This window comes from Muscardinus avellanarius (assembly GCF_963383645.1).
Source record: "Muscardinus avellanarius genome assembly, chromosome: 21".
Taxonomy (NCBI): Eukaryota; Metazoa; Chordata; class Mammalia; order Rodentia; family Gliridae; genus Muscardinus; species Muscardinus avellanarius.
In genome coordinates this window covers 11622013-11636199 of record NC_137807.1, presented here as the reverse complement: position 1 = coordinate 11636199, position 14187 = coordinate 11622013, and the positions used below count along the sequence as shown (strand labels likewise).

General features: G+C 47.6%; 1 protein-coding gene across 1 annotated transcript in view; it reads left to right on the top strand.

The window, feature by feature from the left end:
* Nucleotides 1-14187, top strand: part of KSR2 (kinase suppressor of ras 2) — a gene marked incomplete at both ends in the record, with an annotated part of 432583 nt that overhangs the window by 245547 nt on the left and 172849 nt on the right. The window lies entirely within an intron of this gene.

Sequence of the window (14187 nt, the reverse complement as noted above, 5' to 3'; positions counted from 1 at the left end):
TTATTTGGAAACAGGGTCTCTTAAGCCAGCGCGGCTGGCTTCGAACCTGCGCGATCCTCCTGTCTCCGCCTCCCAAGCACGGGGATACAAGCGTGCGCCACCACGCCTGGCCGAGACCCTGTTTTAAAATAAAAATAAAAAGGGGCTGAGAGTGTAGCTTGGAGGTAGAATGCCCTTGGGTTCACAGTACCTAAAAAACCAAAAAACCAACCAAACAAACAAAAAAAAAACCCAAGAAAACTACTACTAAATAAGCACTATATATCAGTTCTGAAGGCATCTTACATATTTTCTAAGTACATATGCTCATATTATATGTAATATATATATATATATATATATACATATATAATTAATTTCTAGGAATTTCCAAACAGCCACTTTTTTTATGTCTGCCAATTAAACTTGAGATGGTTACCAGATGACTTACAACAGTTATTTGAGAAACAAAAATCCATCTCAGATTTGACCTTCAATTTGGAAGCTCCTGGAAAAAAAAATAAAACATTGTTAAAATATTCAATAACACTCAACCACAATCTTCCGTGTCTGCTTTCTAGGGCTTTTTGTTTCTTTGAATAAAAAAAAAACCCTCACCATATGTCATATTAAAATTATGTTTTATTATAATAAAAGACTACTGCTATTACATTCAAATGACAGAGACAAGCCTGAAAGTAACAAAATATCTATTTGCCAAATCCGCAGCCTCCTCACCAGCCTGCTGTCTCATGCATCCTTCCAGAAAATATTTATGCACATGCCTCCAACTTACAGTGGTCTGACTTTGGATTTTTACAATGGCTTGAAAGTGCTAGGTGGTCGGTAGAAACCACACTCTGACCTTTGGGCCAAATCTGGATCTCCTGGGCCAGCGAGGGGCCGCCCCATGCGCTCTGGTGCCAGTGAGCTGCAGCTGCAGGTCAGCCGGCTGCCTCTAGGGCTAAGAGCTACCATCATGGCGGGCCCCGTTGCTAAGCCACAACGCTCAGCTCGTTAGAAGTGCTTCCAACATACGCTCCTTTCAAGTTACGATGGGCTTATCAGGAGGTGATCCCATCAGACGACGAGGGGCGTTGGCATCTGTGTATCTTTTTTTTTTTTTTTTTTTTTTTGGTGGTACTGGAGGTGGAACCCAGAGGCTTTCTACTTCCGGGCTACACTCCCAGACCCATTTTATATTTTATTTGGAAACAGGGTCTCACTAAGTTGCCGAGAGCCTCACTAAGTAGCTGAGGCTGGCTTCGAACCGGCACGATCCTCCTGTCTCAGCCTCCCAAGCGCGGGGATTACAAACGTGCGCCACCACGCCCGGAGACATCTGTGTATCTAGGCTGCGTCCGGGTGTCCTGTCAACTCAGGAGGCGCTGGCGTCTCCCATGTTCACTTGGCCAGCACGTCCTGGAGGGGCCTCCTAGCCCGCGCCTCATGTCCCACCCTGGCCTATGGCTTCATTTTTGTCCTTTCATTCCAACAGCAGCCTTTTTGGATCCTTCTATTCCATTTTTACTCCACCAGTCAGCGCTGCGCGGCGGGGACAGTGATCTGATAATTTCCCTCTCCTCACAGCAGCGAGCGGGACGGGCAGGATCGGATCCATGCCGCCTCTTCCTCCCCTCCCGGCACCCTGTGAGGCCATCTCCGTGGCCCTGCTTCTGTTCCATGGACTCCCCAGCTCGCCCTGGCCTCGCCCCTGGGCCCCTCTTGCTCCAGGTCTTTGCAAGTCTGGCTTCTCCCTGACTTTCAGGCGTCAGGCGCCACGCCTGCCGATCACTCCATTGGGTTTAATTCTCATGTGGCTCTGATGTCAATGGCCCTTGGCTTTATTATTTTACCTACTCGCCTGGCTTCCCCTCTCAAGATCCAAGCCGAAGGACAGCGTGGCTTTTGCCTGCCTCTCTCCTCGCTAGAGTCCAGTTACCTTTACTGTCTCGGTCATATTTATTGGATGAGTTTTTGAATTAATATGTATCCGTGGAAGACACAATGAGGCCGTTCAAAACACACTGTTGTGTAACTCGCCCTACGCCCTCCCTATGATAAATGTCGGTGTTCCCTCTGTCCCGGTTCTTTTTAACACCTCCATAGTTTTGCCGAATGCAATTACCCTAATTTAATGGACCAATCCACGATGACGCATATCTTGGCTAGGTCCCATCCTTTGTTAAGCGAAGTTAATTTTACTGTTGTTGGGAGCTGAAAATCAAACTTGGGGGGAAAAGGAGGGAGAGATGAGACTGTGTGAACGATCCATCCGTCGATGGATGCATCTGTCGCTTCATCCTTCAGTGCTGGGAGCCGGGAGGGCTTAGAACAGTGGTGTCCAAAAGAAGGCCCAGCCGTGATGGGAAGCAGGTGTAATCTGCTTCCTCTAGCACAGTAGCCCCTCGTCACATGGGACTTTGGAGCACTTTAATTGTGGCCGTGTCACTCATGGACAGTCTCCCTGTCTGTAAGTGGGTGGTGTCACAGCGCCTTTCTTATAGGGTTGAAACGAGGATTGCGGGATTCTGTGAAGGGCTGAGACCCGGATGGCAGTAAACCCTCTGTGCGCCGTCCTGACACCCTGGGATGCTGCTGATGGCAACACAGGCTTGGATGATGCTGGTGGATTCAAAAGAGGTCACACTTAGCCGGGTGTGGTGGTGCACGCTTGTAATCCCAGCATTCGGGGGCCGGAGACAGGAGGATCGTGGTTTGCGGCCAGCCTCAGCTACTCAGTGACTATTTCAAAATAAAGAATAAAAAATAGGGGTGGGATGGAGCTCAGAGGTAGAATGGCCCTGGATTCCATTCCTAATACCCCCCCCCCCAAAAAAAAAGGAGTTCACACTTGAGACCTTAAGGATATGCAAGGGGTGGGGAAGTGCATTGCACCGGGGGGAAGGCGTGGAGGAGCTGATCACAGGTTCGAGGCCAGCTTCAGCAACTTGGTGAGGCCCACTGCAACTTAGTGAGATTTTGTGTCAAAATAAAAGAATAAGGCTGAGGATGTGGCTCAGATGTAGAATGCTCCTGGATTCAATTCCCAGTATCATCACCACCAATCATAATAAATAAGTAAATAAATAAAACATTTTAAGTAAATAAATAAAAATAAGTCAATAGATAAAACATTTTAAAAATAAGTAAACAAATAAAACATTTTAGAAACAGGCTCAGGATGGAGAACTGACTTGCCCCAAACCAACACAGCATGTGTAGGGAGCCTGGGGTCATTTGAACCTCGGTTCCTGTTGAACACATCATTGTATTATCTTCTATGGCGACGCACAGAATGTTTGTACCACAGAAGTCCTCACACCGTGGGGGCTGCTTGGATCTCTCTCTCTCAGAGCCGCGCCTCTAGATAGATCCTTGACCCCACGGGAGACACTCGTGACCAGGACTGAGATGGATGGAGCTTATGTTCTAGTTGGTGAAGACTGAGATAAAATGCAGAAAGTAAGACCCTACAGAATAAGAATTTCACCAAGTGGCCAGGCCCTGCGTGGACCAGTACAGGCAGCAGGTGTTTTTCCTTATTCTAGTCATGGTACCAAGGAATCTCTGGAGAAAAATACACTAGCAGTCTGCTAGGGTTGCGTAACAAAATATCACAGACAAAGTGGCTTCAACAACCGACATTTGCTTTCTCCAGGGTTCTGGAGGCTGCAAGTCCAAAACCAAGATGTCAGTCGGCAGGGTTGGTTTCTCCAGAAGCCTCTGCCCTAGGCTTGCAGATGGTCAACTTCTCACCGTGCTCACGTGGCTTTTCCTCTATGCAAGCATATCCCCGGGTCTCTTTCTCTTCTAATATCAAATAGGGTCCCATCTTTATGACCTCATTTAATCCCAACTACCTTTTTTATATTTCTTTTTTATTTATAAGTGGAACATATTGAAAATGGTGTACATTTGATTGTGCTTCATGCCCTTCCCCCCCATTTCCCTTCCCCCCTCCCAATAGAGAGTGTCCAGGTTAACCATGTTATAATTAGACTATTACAAATATTCGTATGTAGCTCCTCCATTGAACAACCTCAGCCTTCTTCCTCTCCTATCCTTCCATTCTAGCTTTGCTGAGATTTCCCCTCCATCATCTGGAGTCCCTCTGGTATTACCACTACTCCCTAGCTTGGGCATATTAGAGAAAACATATGTCCCTTCTCTTTCTGTGCTTGACTAATCTCACTTAACATAATGTTCTCCAGTTCCCTCCATTTTCTTGCAAATGCTATTATTTTATTCTTCTTTGTAGCTGAATAGAATTCCATTGTGTGTATTTCCCATAATTTCGCAATCCACTCATCTGTTGATGGAGATCTAGGTTGGTTCCATATTTTGGCTATTACAGACTGTGCTGCTATGAACATGGGTATGCATATGTTAACGTAGTTCTCTGATTTCAACCCCTTTGGAAAGATACCCAGGAGTGGTATAGCTGGGTCAAATGGTGGATCTATTTCCAGTTTTCTAAGGAATCTCCATACTGACCTCCATAGTGGCTGAACTACTTTGCACTCCCACCAACAGTGTAAAAGAGTTCCTCTTTCCCCACATCCTCGCCAGCAATTGTTGTTGTTTGATTTCTTCATGTTTGCCACTCTGATTGGGGTTAGATGGAATCTCAGCGGAGTTTTGATTTGCATCTCCCTGATGGCTAATGATGTTGGACATCTTTTCATGTATCTATTGGCCATTTGTATCTCTTCTTTTGTGAAATGTCTTTTCATTTCAGTTGCCCATTTCTTGATTGTGTTGTTTGTTTTGCTAGTGAAGAGTCTTTTGAGCTCTTTGTATATTCTGGATATTAGCCCCCTATCAGAGTGGTGGCTGGTAAAGATCTTCTCCCATTCTGTAGGCTTCCTCTTTAGGTTCTTGATGGTTTCCTTTGATGAGAAGAAACTTTTTAGTTTGAAGAGATCCCACTTATTAATTCTTGCTTTAATTTCCTGCACTTTGGAAGTCTTATTGAGAAAGTTACTCCCTGTGCCTGTATGTTGGACTGTTGATCCTATGCCTTTCTCTAATAACTTCACAGTCTCTGGTCTAATTTCTAAGTCTTTGATCCATCTTGAGTTGATTCCTGTGCATGGTGGGAAGTAAGGATTCAGATCCAACTTTCTACAAATGGATAGCCAGTTCTCCCAGCACCATTTGCTGAAAAGGCTGTCTTTTCTCCAGTGTATGAGTTTGGCCCCTTTGTCAAAGATCAGTTGACTATAGATATGTGGGTTTGTTTCTGTGTCTTCTATTCTTTTCCACTGGTCAGTCTGCCTATTGTTGTGCCAATACCGTGATGTTTTTACTACTATTGCTCTATAGTATAATTTGAAGTCCGGGATTGTGATGCCTCCTGCCTGGTTCTTGTTGCTGAGAATTGCTTTGGCTATTCTGGGTCTTTTCTTTCTCCATACAAAATTCATGACTGATTTTTCCAGGTCTATGAGAAATGTTTTTGGTATTTTAATGGGGATTTCATTGATTCTATAAATCACTTTTGGCAGAATGGCCATTTTGATGATATTACTTCTGCCTATCCATGAGCAAGGGAGATCTTTCCATTTTCCAAGGTCGTCTTCAATTTCTTTCTTTAATGTTTTGTAGTTTTCTCTATAGAGGTCTTTTACATCTTTGGTTAAGTTTATTCCTAGGTATTTTATTGGTTTAGAGGTTATAGTAAATAGAATAGCTTTTTTAAAAATTTCTTTCATTGTGGATTCATTGTTGGCATAAAGAAAAGCAACCAGCCGGGCATGGTGGCGCACGCTTGTAATCCCCGCGCTTGGGAGGCAGAGACAGGAGGATCGCGCAGGTTCGAAGCCAGCCGCACGCGCTGGCTTAGGAGACCCTGTTTCCAAACAAAAATGTAAAAGTAGGTCTGGGAGTGTAGCCCGGAGGTAGAAGGGCTTCCAGGAACCCCAGTACCACCAAAAAAAAAAAAAAAGAAAGAAAGAAAAAAAAGAAAAGCAACTGATTTCTTTAGGTTGATTTTATATCCTGCAACTTTGCTGAATTGGTTAATCAGCTCCAAAAGTCTTTTGGTTGAGTTCACTGGATCTTCTAGATAAAGAATCATATCATCTGCAAATGAGGATAGTTTTAGCTCCTCTCTTCCTGTTTGAATTCCTTTGATTTCCTTCTCTTGTCTTATTGCTGTGGCAAGAGTCTCGAGGACTATATTGAAAAGGAGAGGTGATAATGGGCATCCTTGTCTTGTGCCTGATTTTAAAGGGGATTCTTGCAGTTTTTTCTCCATTCAATATGATGTTGGCTTTGGGTTTATTGTATATAGCCTTAATGATGTTGAAATATGTTCCTTCTATTCCAATTTTCTGCAATGTTTTTAACATAAATGGGTGCTGGATTTTGTCGAATGCCTTTTCAGCATCTATTGATATGATCATGTGGTTTTTGTTCTTAGTTCTATTAATGTGGTGAATAACATGTATTGATTTGCGTATGTTGAACCAGCCTTGCTTTTCTGGGATGAAACCAACTTGGTCATGGTGTACAATTCTCTTGATATGGGTTTGAATGTTTAGAATTTTTGTGTCTATGTTCATTAAGGATATTGGTCTGTAATTTTCCTTTCTTGAAGTATCTTTACTTGGTTTGGGGATTAATGTGATACTGTTCTCATAGAAGGAATTAGGGAGAATTCCATCTCTTTCAATTTCCCGGCACAAGTTGTGAAGTACTGGTATTCTTCACTGAGAGTTTTGTAGAATTCAGCTGGGAACCCTTCGGGGCCTGGGCTTTTCTTTGTTGGCAGAATTTCGATTGGTGTTTCTATTTCTTTGTTTGCTATTGGTTGGTTAAGGCTTGCTATGTCCTCTTGGTTCAGTTTAGGCAGGTTATATGTGCTTAGAAATCTATTGATTTCTTCCATGTTTTCCAGTCTGTTGGAGTATAATTCTCAAAATAGTTTCTGATAATCCTTTGAATTTCCCCTCTGTCTTTGGTGATGTCTTCTTTTTCATTTCTGATTTTAATTATTTGAGTTGATTCTCTCTTTCTTCTGATTAGGTTGGCCAAAGGTTTGTCCATCCTATTAAACTTTTCAAAGAACCAGCTTTTTGTTTTGTTGATTCTTTGACTTGTATTTTTGTTCTCTATATCATTTATTTCTGTTCTGATTTTAATAATTTCTTGCCTTCTGCTGGCTTTCGGGTATGGTGGCACACACTTATAATCCCAGCATTTGGGAGGTTGAGACAGGAGGATCTTGGTTCATGAACAGCCTCAGCTACTACTTGGTCCTGAGGCCCTTTGTAACTCAGTAAAACCCTGTTTCAAACTAAAGAATAAAAAAAAAAAAAAATAGGGCTGGCGGTGTAGCTCAGAAGTAGAATGCCACTGGGTTCTATCCTCAGTACTGTAACAAAACAAAACAAAACAAAACAAGGCCTCACTATGTTGCTGGAGGTATGGTTAAGTTGCCGAGACTAGCCTTGAACCTGCGCTCCTCCTGTCTTAGCCTCCTAAACACTGGGATTATAGGTGGGCACCACCTTGTCCAGTTCTTCACCCACTTTTTAACTAGGCTTGTCTTTTTTATATTATTGTTTGAAAAATCATTCTCTGAGCCATAACTTTCATGCAAAAGCTAAGCATACAGTTTTTACATATAGCTTGATGAATTTTGATACATCAGTATGCTCCGGTAATTACCGCTCAGCCTGGACAGAGGACATTTCCAGACCCCTAAAGGCTTCTTTGGGTCTTCTTCTTGTCAGTAGCCCTCCCTCAAAAAAAAAAAAAAAAAAAGAAAGAGAAAAAGAAAAAAAGAAGAAAAAGAGAGAGAATCACTAAGTCTCTTTCTCACCACAGATGAGTTCTGGCCATTCTTAAGCTTCATAAAAATGGAATCATCTTCGTTCTGGTTGTTATCACAAAGTACCGTAGACCGGGTGCTTCTAAACAACAGAAATGTGTTTCTCATGTTTTGGGTGGCTGGAAGTCTGAGATCAGTGCGCCAGCATGGCCAGGCTCCGGTAGGGCTCTCCTTGGCTGGGATGGTCAGCGTCTCACGGTACCCTCACATGGCAGAGAGGGACAAGAGAGCCCTCTGGGACCCCTTGATAAGGACACTCATCGAGACCTACCCCGTTACCACCCACACTGGGGGCCAGGCCTTCACCGTGTGAATTTGGCAGAGGCGGGGATGCAAACATCCATTCCATTGGAAGAATGATAGTGGGGCTGTACAGTCGGGGCTGATATCTGGTGGCTTTCTGTAACTTCCTCCACGTGGTACAGCAAAAATCTCCTCCTTTCAAGCCCGGGGTGGTGGTGCACACTTGTAATCTCAGTACTAGGGAGGCTGAGACAGGAGGATCGCAGGTTTGAGGACAGCCTCAGCAAGTAGTGAGGCTCTCATCAACCTAGCGAGATCCTGTTTCAAAAAGCCAGGCGTGGTGGCGCATGCCTGTAACCCCTGCGCTTGGGAGGTGGAGACAAGAGGGTCGCTCACGCAGGTTCGAAGCCAGCCTCGCTGGCTTAAGAGACCCTGTTTTCAAATAAAAATAGGTCTGGGAGTGTAGCTCGGAGGTAGAAGGGTTCCATCCCCAGTACTACTATACCACTACTACTACTACTACTAGTAATAATAATAATAATAATAATAATAATAATAAATAAAAATTAAATAGGGCTGGGGGGATAGTTTGGAGGTGCAATGTCCCTGGGCTTAATCACTACTACCACAAAAAAATATCTAAAAAGTTAAAAATAAGTCCCTCCCTTTCCTTGTTATGCCCTGGTGAGTCACAGGAGTGCCCTCTGACCTACTCTTGCGTTTACTCCCCGTGGGGATGGCTCCAAAGGCTCCCTGCGTTTGGTGTAGCTTTAACACTGCCGTGGTGTTCTTCTACGGCTCTTCCTGGGGTCACAGGCCCTTGGTTTGATTGAGTATATGTCTGGGGGTGAAACTGTTTTTGATATGCAAAATTGATTTTTTTTAAATCAACTACTAAAACACGCAGGCACAAAGTACCATGCAGATCTCATCTGAAAACACCGCGTCGTCTTTGCACACCTGGGGAGTGTGGCTCCCGCGCCCCTCTCTTGCATGGGCCCTGATTATGGATGCGGAAGGTGCATCCAGAGAGCTCTATCCAGAAAAGAGGGTTGCAGCCTGCAGCCAAGAAACAGAGGACTCTCAATAAATGTCCCCATGGTGTCAGTGGTACCAGGGCTTTGCTGGTTTAAATGGCCCCTTCCCTGGGCTCTGAGCAGCCGAGCCAGGGTCTGTAAGTGATCCCCACAACCCCCAAGCATCGTGCTGTCCTTTGGTTTTGGAGTCTTGCCTGGCGCTCTCCTCTTTGTCCCCAGAGCAGGCTTGGTGTGGGAGCCGGGGCAGCTCACGCGCACGCCCTGCGTGATACAGCGGCGTCTCTTCTGTTTGGGGACGTGATCACCGGCTTAGCGCTCTGCCGCGCAGGGCAGTGTGCAGGACTGTGGGCTCGTGTCTGGTGCTCGAACCTCAGCGCCAGGAGCCTGTCTGCTCCCAGTCCTGCCAATTCCCCCTGGTTGGCTGGGCTGGCCAACACCGGGCTGGGGGCTGCGGACACCGCCGAGGAGATGCTGAGGGATGCGGCTGGGAGCGGGCTTTCAGCTTCGGGAACGGGCTTCGTGTTTGAGAAGGCTGAGGCTGAAGTCCAGGCAAGCTGCTGGCTCTGGTTAAAGCTTGGCAGACTCCGAGGAGAGAATGTGGTGCCAGGACTGGGCATCATCGTGGGGCTTCCTTTGACTTTCTTAGTGAGGAGGCTGAGAATAGATGTTGATCTGGAACTTTCTGATGCACGGCCATCTTCTAGACGGAGGCCGAGGGTGGCCAGGGCCCGGCAAAAGAAGCGAGGTGTGTTTCTGCCCCCGAGGAGCCCGTGGGGAGAATCACTTGGGGAGATGCTGCCAAGCCAGCGTTCTGCGTGGAGGATGGAGACTGGGCACCTCCCGTGGATTCCTCCAGGGGGAGGAGCCTTGTAGGGACTGGGGTACCTGGGTGGGTTGCGAGTCTGTAGGTCCTGGCTCTGCCCCGTGGACTGAATCCTTGGCGATGGGTGCTGAGGACACAGGCTTATCTTGTGTGGTCCATGGTGAAGACAGATGTTTGTCAAAGGAGTCAATGCAGAATTCCAGCTGGGACGCGCTTGGTGAAGAAGCAGATGCTTCTGGAACCGTGTATCTGGGAGTTAGGAGTAGTTCTGAACCCCCAATACGGCATCTCTAAGCAAATGCTGAGCCTGCCTTAGGCCTAACGGATGACACAAGATCTCCATTAATGGGCAAGATGGGGACTAATGTCCCCGGTAGTAGAAAGAGCCCGTGCAGAGGGCCCGAGGTGGATGAGAACTTGGTGTGGTCAGGGACCTAAAAGATGGCCAGCGCATCCAGAGCCAGAGAGTGGCAAGGGGATGGGGCTGGAATTTGGAGGGTAGTTGCAGAGAATTCCTCTGGCAGCTTTTGTAGACCAAGGAATGGGAAACATTTGGAGAGTCTTAAACAGAGTGATGTGATCCAGTGTATAATTTTAAAATCACACTTTGATTGCTGGCTGGGGATACATTATAAAGACTCCAGGCTGGGACCCAATTATTGAGCCATAGAACAGAACGGACGGACTTCAGAGACATCCCGCCATGAGAAAGAATCCAGGCAATGTTCAAATAGTCTGTAACTCCATAAACACAAAATGTCTAGAATAGGCACGTTTATAGGAATAGGTAGCAGGCTGGGAGCTTTCAGGGGCTGGCGGGGAGGGAGGTGGAGTGAGGGTTTCATGGGTAAAAGGTTTCTTTTCGGAGAGATAAACATGTTTGAGATCAGATGGAGATAGTTGGTTGTACAATACATGAAGGTACTTCAGGCCAATGGATTGTTTGCTTGAAAATGGCTCATCTTATGTGTGTGAATTTCACCTCAATATAATAAGGGCAAAAACATCTTATGTATGTGAATTTCACCTCAATATGATAAGTAAAGGGCAAAAACATCTTATGTATGTGAATTTCACCTCAATATAATAAGTAAAGGGCAAAAATTTTTAAAAAATGAAGATAGTACTGGGATTCCAGTGAGGAGGCACAGCAGCTCAGGCGAGATGGCTTGGACCATCAGACTAGGGATGGAGAATAAAGGACCGATTAAAAGAAGACAAAGAAGGCCGGGCGAGGTGGCGCACGCTTGTAATCCCCGCGCTTGGGAGGCGGAGACAGGAGGATCGCGCAGGTTCAAAGCCAGCCACGTGCGCTGGCTTAGGAGACCCTGTTTTCAAATAAAAATATAAAAAATAGGTCTGGGAGTGTAGCCCGGAGGTAGAAGGGCCTCCAGGAACCCCAGTACCACACAAAAAAAAAAAGAAGACAAAGATGTTAAGAATTCTCAGGACCCAGCTGGGTGTGGTGGCACACGCTTGTAATACCAGTACTTGGGAGGCTGAGACATGAGGATTGCAGGTTCAAGGCTAGCCCCAGCTACTTGTGAGGCCCGCTGCAATTTAGTGAGACCTTGTTCCAAATAGAAAAATAAAAAAATAGGGCTGGGGGTGTAGCTTGGAGGTATAATGCCCCTGAGTTCAATCCCAGTACTGGGGAGAAAAAAAAAAAAAAGACTTCTCAGGACCCTTTTAGTAAGAGTGGGAGGGGCTTTCCAACACTGGAGTAGTTCTCTGCTGAATGTGGTAAAATACGTGTCTTTTCTTAAGCACGGCACTGCTCCAGCGCTGGCGTCTTTTCCTGATGATGTGCAGCCTCAGCTCAGCTCAGCTCAGCTCAGCTCTGGGCTGCGCTCTGCACAGCCCACCCGCCAGAGAGCCCTGGCCTGCGCCCCACCAGGGGCACCGCGCTCCCCCGGGGCTGGGACCCTCAGAACACGTGGCTGCCCCCTCTGAAGTTTGGTACACCTTACTTTGTTCTTTTGGCTAGAATTGGCCTTATTTCCAAAGAAGATCTCTCTATGTGATAGATGTCTCCTATTCTGCACAGATCATGGGCGACGGTGTGTTTTTAATTGCATCTGCAGGATGGAAATGAAAAGCATGTGCTAAGGCTTAGCGCACGGTCACATTCATTAGACACAGTCCCTCGCGTCGGCTTCTTCTCCCCCTGAGCCGGGGCAGGTGGTGAAGGAGACTCCGCACCTCACCCATGAGCGCGTCCGTGGTGGAGCGGGAGCGATGGAGGATCGTCTTCTGGCTGTGCTGCTCAAATGGACCTTCGACCTCCCAGTCCCTTCCCTCCTCCCTTGTACCCATCTTTCCATCCTGGACTCCTCTCTTCATCCATCTATTCTATCCATCCATCTTTCTCTCCTTCCCCCTCCACCCCTCCCTTCCTCCCTTCCTCCCTTCCTTCCTTCCTTCCTTCCTGCATCTCTATGCATCTCTATCCATCCATCCACCAAGCATCCATTTCCCTCTGCCCCTCTGGGCGAGTTGGTAGCAGGTCCCCCGTCTGGAGCTTCACCCCAGCTTGTGCTGGGCACACCAGCTCCTGCTGGGCGTGTGTCTGGCCTCACCCCTTGGTGGCTCGGCGCCTTGGGCCACCTCTGGTGTTCCAGAGGTGCTGTTGACGTATCACCAGCGTGCCTGGCTGTGTCCTGTTCACCTGCCAAGGCTGCAGGTGGCTGGGGGGAGTGGCTGGGGGTTTCAGGTGAGAACAGCGTACCTCCAGGACTTGGTTTCTTCAAGGTGCTGTGAGGGGGGGACTCGCAGGCACGCTGGGCCCCGTGGAGAGCCTGGCTTTTAGGCTGCCCATGTGGGAGGCCTCCGGGTTGAGACAAACAGCTTTCCTGGGCTCTCTACCCGGGATGACAATTTGCAGGGAGCCTTTGCTTTGGCCACCAGAGGGCGCTCAACTCCTGGCTGGAGGGGTGGGGGTGGGGGAGGTGGACCCCAGAGGGGCGTTCTGCTACTTTGATCCCAGCACCTGGGCCAGGGAGAAGCGCTTCCAGACCAGCTTCAGAAGTGTATCTCTTTCAACTGACGCCATGCTAAGGGCCCAGGGACCCAGTAGGGCACCACGCGTTGCCTGCCCTTAAGGAGCCAGTGGCCCAGCAGGGAAGATAGAGAATTGTCTTAATCAGGAAGGATCATCTAAGAAGCATTTAATGGCACCTGTCATGTGCCGGTCTGTGCTGGTTCCAAGGATAGGGAAAAAATACAGAATCTCATTGCCCTCTGAGACCCACAGTGGTGAGAAATTTGGGGGGAAATTTGGGGAAAAAATAGGAAACTGTAGCCACAGAGATAGGGGAAACTGAGAACACAGCACCTAGCCCAGGCCAGGAGGAATGAGAGTGTTTCTGGGAGTCTTCCCAGAAGAAGAAACTCTGGTCATGCTGGGTGGGGGGACTGAGCTGGGAGGGCTCACCTCCCCAGAGGTGACAGCTGAGGGACTCCTCGGAGATGAATAGGGGCTGAGTGGGCCAGGGCGGCACCAGCAGCGGGTGAGAAGGTCGGGGCCAGAGCCAGGTGCGTAGGGGGTGGGCGTTAGGTCACATCTGTGATGGAGGGACAGGCACTACTTTTGGTAAGGCTGCAGCAAGATAGGAGAAGACCTCTCCGGTATGGTAACATTTGCTCTGGTCCTTGGAGTATGTGTAGGAGTTCGTGACACAGCGGAGGGACACAGAGAGAAGAAATGATCTGTAAGAGGCGTTTTTCTACCCATCTCATATCCTTTCTCTATTACAATTTTTTCTTTGGTTCTTCAAAACTGAGAGGGCTCAGGGCTAGAGAGAGAAGGGAAATGGAAATCTCGTTGTGGGTCCGAGGAACGGTTCTGGTGAAAGGTCCTCCAAAGAAGAGGTAGACGAAGCCAAAGTCAAGATCCGGGGCTCAGGTTCTGGGCAGGCCTCTGCTGGGGACAAGTGGCTCAGGGTGGTGGCCGTCTGAGGCCGGGATGGTCGTGCAGAGGCTCGGGTGGGTGCAGCTGAGAAATGAACGTTGGAGCCGCCTCCTCCGTGCCGTCCCTTCTCGAGGGTTCCTTGACCTTGCCAGTGGAGAGAGGATAATCAGAGCATCTCCCTAGGCAGGCGTGGGGACGCACACCTGTCATCCCAGAACTTGGGAGGCTGAGACAGGAAGATCACAAGTTTGAGGCCAGCCTATGCAACTTAGGTCCTGTTTCAAAATAAAAAATAAAGTAGGTTTGGGAGTGTAGCTCAAAGGTGAGTGCCCCCTTGGTTCCAACACACACACAC